Source organism: Triticum aestivum, chromosome 7B (genome assembly GCF_018294505.1).
Source record: "Triticum aestivum cultivar Chinese Spring chromosome 7B, IWGSC CS RefSeq v2.1, whole genome shotgun sequence".
Classification (NCBI taxonomy): Eukaryota; Viridiplantae; Streptophyta; class Magnoliopsida; order Poales; family Poaceae; genus Triticum; species Triticum aestivum.
Window position 1 is genome coordinate 666,376,304 of NC_057813.1, and position 9,222 is coordinate 666,385,525.

The following is a 9,222-nucleotide window of genomic DNA, read 5'->3' on the forward strand; positions in this document are numbered from 1 at the left end:
CTTCTGTTTTTCCGGTCGAAAAACAGAGTACTCGTACTGATCTATTTGTGTGTTTGTTCTGAGGTATTTTTCACATTAGTTTTGAATGGTTCGGAAAAGAGTACTTGAACGGATGTATGTATGGCTTTGTACTGAGCGTGTTTCACACACTAGACTTTACTCTGTATTTTCGATATAATTTTCGTCGTAATTTCTCAATGGTATCATCATGCCAGAAATTGCATAATTTATACCATTTGAACTGAATGATTTTTTAATAAAACAAAATTGTTTTGTGTGTTTCTTTTTTTAGAGTTATTTTTTAAACGGTGTTCTGGACTTATTTTTTTTTGCGACTTGAACTTTTACCGTTTTGAGCTTTACCAACTTCAATTTTTGAGTGTGGATGAGCACTTGAACTTATAGAAGTGAAAGTTATCTGTTTTAATTCATATTTGTTTCTTGTCCGAACTTATGGTACCATCATCATTGAACCCGCATGGTTTGTGTAGCTGAACTAAAATAACTTTTTACCCGAATAAATGTGTTGTGATTTTTCTTTGAGCATACTTTCCTCGGGTCCATAGACGAACCAACTATGTTTTATTTTTTGAACTTACATGCTAGTAATAATTAAACATTCCCATACAATTTTTCTCTATTCGTGGACATCAACCAAAATAGTCAGGAGAGAGAGCACTATCGAATGTTTTAATTCAAACATTTTTTCCTTTCTTGCACAAACATCTAACTGTCATTACACTTTTCTTTAAGAAGTAGCAATCAAATCACCATAGACAGAAAATTTAAACTTGCAGTTGCTGCTTTGTGTATGGATTCCATGTTTTGGTCATCCTCATTGCCTATGTCATGTACTTCATCCTCAACCTGCTGGTGTCCTTCGTGCTAGTGATCAGCGTCGTCATAGTGGGCTAGTGATCAGCATCCGTCTAAACCTCCCTCGTGCTTTATGTGCAAATTCCATTAGGTACCGAACAACAGTTCTCCAACAATACAGTCCAAGAGTCCATAGAGCATTTTGTTCAAGATTTCATATATGCACTTTGATTTAATATATGAGAAAAAAAATGCTTCAAGTCCAGAAAGTACAGAAAGTTCATAGAGTATAGCTCTTAGTTCAAAACACACACTATAATACTAAACTTTACAGAATTTTGAAGAAACTCGCTGCAAATCATTACTTTTTCAGGTGATATATCTAAAGTTACAGCATTTTGAAACTTGCACTTACGATATTTGTGCACACGCACCAACTATTCTGTGATTTTTCATGGACTGAAGATAGAATACACACTGAACTAATATTAAGTCTGGTACAAAAATTCTCTATTCATGAATTGACAATATTTCTTCTATGTGGAATACACAAGATCTCCTCAATGGGCCATGATGTAGGCATCGCCGCAGGCAATACTTGGCGCACCGGAGAACCTGTACTGTTGGATTTGTCGAGAGAGGACTGAGGGAACACGCCGGCGTTGGGGTGGCGGATGCAAGTATTGGAGTTCAGCCTAAAATCACAAGAGAATGGATCAAAATGAATTCAGATTGACTTCTAATCATTTATCAAGCTATAAAAGTTAGAACTGATGTTACACAAACCGAGGCATTTTTTTTATATGAACAGCTCATGTAATATGTATTGTACCACTGTTTTTTTACTCTCACGACAAATAAACATAGACTAATGAGAGAATGTATTACTGGACAGTAGGCATTTTCTTCTCAGGACCACTTTGGTTTTCTTTTTATTTTTCTTCACTTTTGCTCTGCTTTATTTTTTCTTTGCTTTATGAAGTGCCCCATCAGAATAGTTGAACTTTAGATTTTACCAATCTCCACATCTACTGAAGCTCCTTTTTGAAACTAATGGCGTCAGTCCTTATATACTTGAACAAAAACTGGTTAAGAACAAAAACTGAAGGAGTCGAAATTCAAGAAACTAACTAAAGTTCCTTATGTTCCTTATGTACTTGAACTATATAAAATTTGAAGATTTGAACTAATGTTGTACTTAAGTACCGACACTACAAAATACATAAAACCATTTTTAACACAAACAAATCTCTACAACTACCAACACTACAAAATGCATTGTGCAGGCAGAGAGTACAATATGAAACTCCCACTCTCATACTGTAATTTGCTGCGGATAGCGAAAATCATTTGTTGATAAAGAACGAGAGGAGGTGAATTCGAGGGATCCTCTACATGAACTGAACAGAGATAAATGGACAAACTGAGCAAGCTCACACATGAACAGAGGAACTGGCCAAGCTCCACACGAACTGTTATCCATAGGCTTCTCCTTGTCCTTGCCTTCACAAAATGTAAGTCCGAACTTTGAACAGCTCTGGAACAAAAACTGCTATGGATCAGTTTTCTCATAGGAATAATATCAAACAACTTGAGGGTATTCACGACACAACAAGAACAAGCAACCAACTTTTTCAATGAATTTAAGAGAGGAGAAAGAGAGAGATCCACGTGGGGTTGTAGCGAACAGGGCAGCTCCCGCATCATTAGTCCGCTAGTGCAAGATGGGGAATAGCAGCAGGTCACAAAGAGGGCGGCTGTCTGCCTCGTCATCGTAGTACTGAGGGACGCGCCCTTGTCGAACTCCTTGACGCAAAATTTGAACTGAAAAACAAGTAAAAGCTGAATTCTTATATCTTTCAAGGACAAAAGAACCTCCACAACCAAATAACTGGTTTCCTTTTTTAACTTTAAAAGTTTTAATTTTTGAACCATCTCAATAGGTGTACATGAACTTTTCATGACACAATTTTTGTAGTCGATTTTTTGCTCAGAACATAAAATAAAAACACACCCCAATGCACTGTACACTCACCTAACACACAAAAATCAGTGCTCAAGCATTGATGCTTCAGGATCAAGAATTGGTGCAAAATTCAGAGACAAAAAATCATGTGATGAAACTTCAGGATCAACAATCGGTCACCTCCTACATAACAAAATTCGTGAGATAAAGAACAAATGTGCAAAAGTAGATCAAAATGAACCAGAGAGCGTTCTGGGGCGGTGACCACCATTGTAGTAGGATACCTTGTTGGCGACCACGCGAGAATGGGGGATGGGGCACGGCCTGCAGCAGCAGGAGGTGGCGACGTGCAGAAGGAAGAGGCTGCGATCTGATGGCGGAAGAGGCTGTGACCTGACGGCGAAAGAGGCCGCGACCTGACAGCGGGGGTCAGGAGGCACGCAGGATGGTCGCCTGGACGACGGAGCAGGCGCAACCGCTCATGGCACAGCTTGGGAGGCGGATGCGCATGGAGGAGCTCAGGAGGAGGACCGTGCTTAATAGTAGTACAACACATTCGCTTCATTTTAACAAAAGAGAAAACCTTAAGTTGTTGTAGGCATTTCAGTAAACACCATGAGGGCAACAAAATAACAACAATAGAAAACATGGCTCTTCTTTCCTTTGTGTTCTGCGACTTCTCTGAAATCAAAACCTTATTTCAAAACAAGTAGAGATGAAGTAGCATCAGCAGTTCATATAGGGGAGCAACAGCAAATAATGAGAATTGAGAGTTGAGAGGAGCAGTAGCATCACGCTCGTGAGAGAGAAAGCAGACTCATTTCAAAAAAGAAAGAGGAAGCAGACGAGAGCAGCAACCTGCGCATATTGGAGGAGGTAAACGAGTCCATCTGTTTGAGGGAGGACGCGTGACAGTTCGAGGGAGTGCGTCAGGCCGTCTGAGGTCCCGCTGGAGGATTTGTCCGGTGCGAGGAGGCCGATGGGAACCAGCTGACCAGGAGGTAGCGCCACGAGTTGTGCACATCCATTGGAGGAAAATGCGCCACGCATTCGGAGGGAAGCTGCCCCCCGCCGGCATGGGGAACGGAGGTGCCGGCGTGCTTTGGGAGGGGCGCTGCTGGCGCTGGGAAGGGTGGCCGTTGGCACGCGATGGGAGGGAGGCCGCCGGCGCGGGGAAGGAAGGCTGTCGGCACGCGTTGGGAGGGAGGCCGCCGGCATGCATTGGGGAAGGCGCCCGCCGGCACGATGAAGAGGGAGGTGCCCAGTTCGTGGCCCGGCGGTAAAAGTGAGCGAGTTTCGGAGATGTGGACGTGGCGACGCCTTGGGATGGGGGTGGCAGCGCGGTGGCGCACTGGGGTGGGAGGGGTGGCGTGGCGGCGCGTTGGGGTTGGAGGATGGCGCGGCGGCATGCGGGAGGCAGGGGCGGCGCGTGGGAGGGACGGGAGGTGGTGGTGAGTGGTGACGTGCTAGTTCCACGGTTGGGCCTTGAGTAAGACGCATCGCGCCCTATATAGGGCCGGGGTAACAGAATATTATTCTGTTACCGGTAACAAAATAGTCCAGTCCTATATATATATATATATATATATATATATATATATATATATATATATATATATATATATATACACGTATGTCTCGATTGACCTCGCTCTTTCTCGGACAAAAACGATATATCACCATGTTTGAGCCCAATTCGACCTATTCACATTGTATATTCTCTCACGCACATCGTCTATCTAGGTCACTCTCTCCAACCCATCTCACTCTTTCGATCGCACGACCCCTATGTGATCGGTTGACCTTGCTTCCTCCCACGCACAAAATATGTCTACACGTCTGTGACTGGATCATCTCTCAAGCTCTATCTTACAGCCCTCACCCTTACCAAAAGATCAATTGGACAATATCTCTCCGGAGCATATATATTTGTTCAATGAATGTTGGACCACACTCACTTTGTCTCTCTATCTATATGTCTCTCGATTGACCTCGCTTTCTCACACCGTATCTTCCACGTGTTGAAGCTACTACCTCTCCATCCCTCGCAAAGCCGGAGCTATTTACATTGCGAGGGGCACTCCAACCTTGGATTAATTTGTGTAGGCATTTATTCCGGTCGGTTTAGATTATATTTTCGTAGCATTCGGCCCACAACTACTCCAAACACCGTTGCAACCCACGCAACTCCCCTAGTTGATTTCCCTCTGGCTCGGTCATCGCTTTCTCACACGTCCTTTCTCGCCTTCAACGTCGCATCATGGTATTATTGAAAAAACTATGTTGTTCTCTTTAATTATTATAAATAAGCTACAAAACTACACACCGATAGTCCACTTGGAATGGAACAAATTTCGACCCACAAATTAAAGTGCTAAAAACTACACACCGAGGGGACCACATGTCATGAAACAAATTTGGACCCATATACAAATTAAAAAATAAAGGACGAGGATCGAACATGCGACCGGGCCTTCAAGGCGCACGTCAATAGGCAACATATGTAGAATAGCAATATTTGTTGGACCCCCTTTGTTCACATAATGTTTTTATATTACCACAGCCTAGTTAATGGATAACATGTAATATTATTTTTAGTAATATTTGCCTTCACTTACTGGTGGGTTCCATGTGTGCTCTCTCTCTCCTCCCCTTTTGCGTTTAGACGCACGGGCAAACAGGAAGAACTCACGGGCGATGTTGTCGTTGACCATATCTGGACACATTCACAAGTCACGACACCAGTTTCACGTACTAGCAGCGCTAATCAGTATGTACGTGCAATGCACGTTAATTTGGAAGTATATTAAGTGCATGCGGATATTAACTACTAGGATATTATTTGCGTGTTGTCATGTGATTAGCACTATTTTTGGCATGAAATTAACTGCACGCTAAACGTGTTGAGCACTCGACATTGAAGCAGTCTAGGTCGTTGGATGACAAGGAATACATGTGGCTTGATGACATTTTATATTTAATTTGATACGGCTCTAGCAGAACATTCAATCGATCAAACCATACACTTCGTTCAGTCTGACTCCGACTTTAAATATACGATGATCGATATAAAATAAACGGAAATGATAAACGTTCAGATTTTAAGCATGGCAATCCGAACGTTTTTCATGGCAAATTTAGATTACGCGGTGGCGGCGGGGGCGTCTCGCGGTGGGAAGCGGCTCCTATGCCGTTCTCTGTGTGTCATCGGGCCAGTGACCGACAGCGACAGCGGCGTCTTGCGCCATTGTTGGCGTACTCCTAGACGTTGGCCTAGCTTCAAGGAAGGCCAAAATGTTCTGGACTTCGGAGCGAGTCAACTGGCAGGAGGACGTGACTGGCGTTGGTGCAAGGAAGCGGTCGGCGGCGGCCATCCATGCCGAAGAGGGGGGCACTGGCACCCGCGCATGGACAGGCGCTGTCAATGGCGCGACGGAGACATTCGTGTGCACGGGCACCGGTACGGGCGCGCACGTCAGTGCACACGCAGGCGCATGCGCTAGCAGGTGCACGGGCACCGGCACGGGCGTGCGCGTCAGTGCACGCGCAGGCGCATGCGCTGGTAGGTGCACGGGCACGTGAAAGTCGGCGGGGACCTCATGGAACCCCGTGGCGTCAAGCTCGGTGACAATGTGCGGCTCCCAGCCCATCAATGCCACGGGGATGGGCGCTGGCGCAGTCAGGGCAACGGGATCCGAAATGGGAGCGGGGATAGGCGCGGCGTCTTCCCGCAAGGCCAGTTCAAGCTCGTCCCAAAGCGCCTTATGTTCTTGAGACTCCGGCTGGGTGTCTTCCTCATGAAACTGGAACACTAAGAGCAGACCATCGTGATGCGGCATGACGTACGTTTAGGTCAGGCTAGTTGGAGGTAGATGACAGGAGAATCGGAGAGGAAGAGAGAGGATTGTAGCGATACCGGGTAGTGCGGGGTTGATTTTAAACAGCGGCGCCGACGACATTAAAAGTGGGAGCAGTTGGGACGATGATGGGCGGCGGAGCCTGGTCAAAGGGCTCGCCTCCCGGTGAGTCTGCACAGCGGTCTGCTCGCACGCCTCCCTGACAGCCGGCGTAGTGGTCTGCTCGCACGCCTCCTGTCGACTCACACGCTTGCTGGGACGGCACCTGCCGATGAGAAGTGGGGACTCGTGGCGGCACGTAAACGCCCATGGTTTCAATAGTGAAAGTGTTCGCCTTAACGTGACAGGTCTTTGTTCCAAAATACCTTGGCTCTTCATCTGTGCAACTTGTCATAAGCAGCTTGTGTCGAATTGAAGAAAAAACTTACAAAGTAATATTTGTGTCATATCACGTGACCATGCTCAGTTTCAAGAATTTATGCTCACTTTTGGATTTTCTGAAATTTAAGATCCAGGATTCGAAACAATATCATAACCTGCATCATGCAATAAATTTTCAAGTAGTACATCTGTCCTATTGTATTTCTTAAGAATGGATTTGGTCAAACATTTTGCTTAGTTAAACCTCCTTTCCGGTTTATAGGGCTCAATTCAAAAATCTCACCAACTGTAAGTGCATCTAGTGCCACCCCTAGTTGGTTTTGGAGTATTGACAACAAAGTTGATTGAGGGACTAATGCGTTTGTGAGAATTGCAGGATAACGCATGTAGTGTCCCTCATTGATTCGGTTTACCTACCGGAGATGGCCCCTAAAAATGTATGAAGACATTGAAGACAATGGTGGTATGAGAAGATATTCATATTGAAGACTATGACATGAGAAGACATTGCGTGAAGACTATGGAGCGCGAAGACTGTGTGGCTTCGTTGTTTCCTTTCTTTTTTGTTGAGTCATAGGAACCACCGTACTGTTAAGTGGGGTCCAAGTGAACTAAGTCAGAGTGACTGAAGTGATGCTCAACCCAAATCCTATGTCTTCGAGCGAAGACAATGAGAGCAAATCTTATCCAGAGCTGGATGAGTCAGCTTTGCTTGTAGCCCAAGTAAAGTTGTTGTGTGTGTTTGAAATCTGACCATTGGAACACGTGTCAGTTCCTTAGTGACCCAGGGTCATTTTGGACAAATCAGGTCAGGTTGCCTAGTGGCTATAAATAGCCCAACCCCTACACCATAAATTGGTAGCTGCTCAGAGTTTGTATACGGCTTTTGTTGTTTGAGAGCAACCCACCTCGAAGCCTTTGAGAGAGAGAAATCCTTGCGAGGACAAAGCCCAAACACCCAGAGCCAAAGAGTGTTAGGCATCACTGAAGTCTTTCTGTCTGTGTGACCTGAAGACTTATTACACTTGAGGACTGTGTATCCTCCAGCCGGTTAGGCGTCGCGTTCTGAGCATCCAAGAGTCATTGTGGATTGCCGGGTGAACGAAGTCTGTGAAGGTTCGGAAGTCTATCTTGAAGACTTACCAGAGTGATTGGGCGAGGACTAAGTGTCCTTAGCTCAAGGGGAATAAGGTGAAGACACGGTCTTCTGAGTTGAATCTCAGCCTCCCTAACCAGACGTACAGTTGTCACAGCAACTAGAACTGGTCCAACAAATCCTGTGTCTTCAACAAGTGACTGGTTCTATCTCTTCCCTCCTTTACTTTGAGTTTGTCTTCGTGAAGTCATTGCCTATCTGTCTTATCTGATTGACTTCATTGCTTGACTACTATTGTTGATTGGCTTCATACTATCTTCCATCCTGATCCTACTACCTAGCTGCTATTAGTCTTCGTACGTTAACGCTATTGCATACTTGACTATGGCTTGCTTGTTGTAGTCTATCTTCCACTGCATATCAATTAGGTTATTTCTATTGTTTGTCTTCGAAACTTCCATGTTTTGAAGACGTTCATAAAAATCGCCTATTCACCCCCTCTAGTCGATAACTAGCACTTTCAATTGGTATCAGAGCAAGGTACTCCCTTGTTCTATGTGATTCGGTTTAACCACCTGGAGTTTAGCTATGTCGACTGCAAGGATAATCAAAGTCTCCGCTGCTTGCCCCGTGTTTGATGGAACAGAATATCCCTACTGGAAGAATAAGATGCACATGTATCTTGAAGCCATTGATGTCGACCTATGGTATGTCGTCAAGAATGGCATTCCTAAAACTGGTGAAGGTGTCACCCTTACTGATGTCAAGAAGTTCATTCAACTGGACTCGACTGCAAAGAACATCATCTGTGGTCATCTGACCAAAGGACAGTATGGACGTGTGAGTGCTCTGGAAACGTCAAAGCTAGTCTGGGACTGGCTGTCCAAGGTCAATGAAGGCGTATCTACACAAAGAGACCAGAGAATCAGTGTTCTTCGCAATCTCTTCAATAGCTTCAAGAGAAACGATAATGAAAATGTCCAGCTCACGTTTGATCGCCTCACCGACATCACAAATGAGCTTCAGGCTCTCGGCGCCACTGAGATCACCAAGCATGAAATTGTCAAGACACTGCTGAGATCACTTGACACCTCCTTTGACACCCT

At 44.9% G+C, this 9,222-nt stretch overlaps 1 long non-coding RNA gene across 1 annotated transcript; it reads right to left on the bottom strand.

The window, feature by feature from the left end:
• Positions 1-2,622: 2,622 nt before the first annotated feature.
• LOC123156064 (uncharacterized) lies at positions 2,623-3,179 on the bottom strand. The gene is made up of 3 exons (XR_006477821.1): positions 3,067-3,179; positions 2,852-2,965; positions 2,623-2,640 (listed from the first exon to the last, which is right to left on the bottom strand). It is a non-coding gene; the product is annotated as an uncharacterized lncRNA (long non-coding RNA).
• Positions 3,180-9,222: the final 6,043 nt, after the last annotated feature.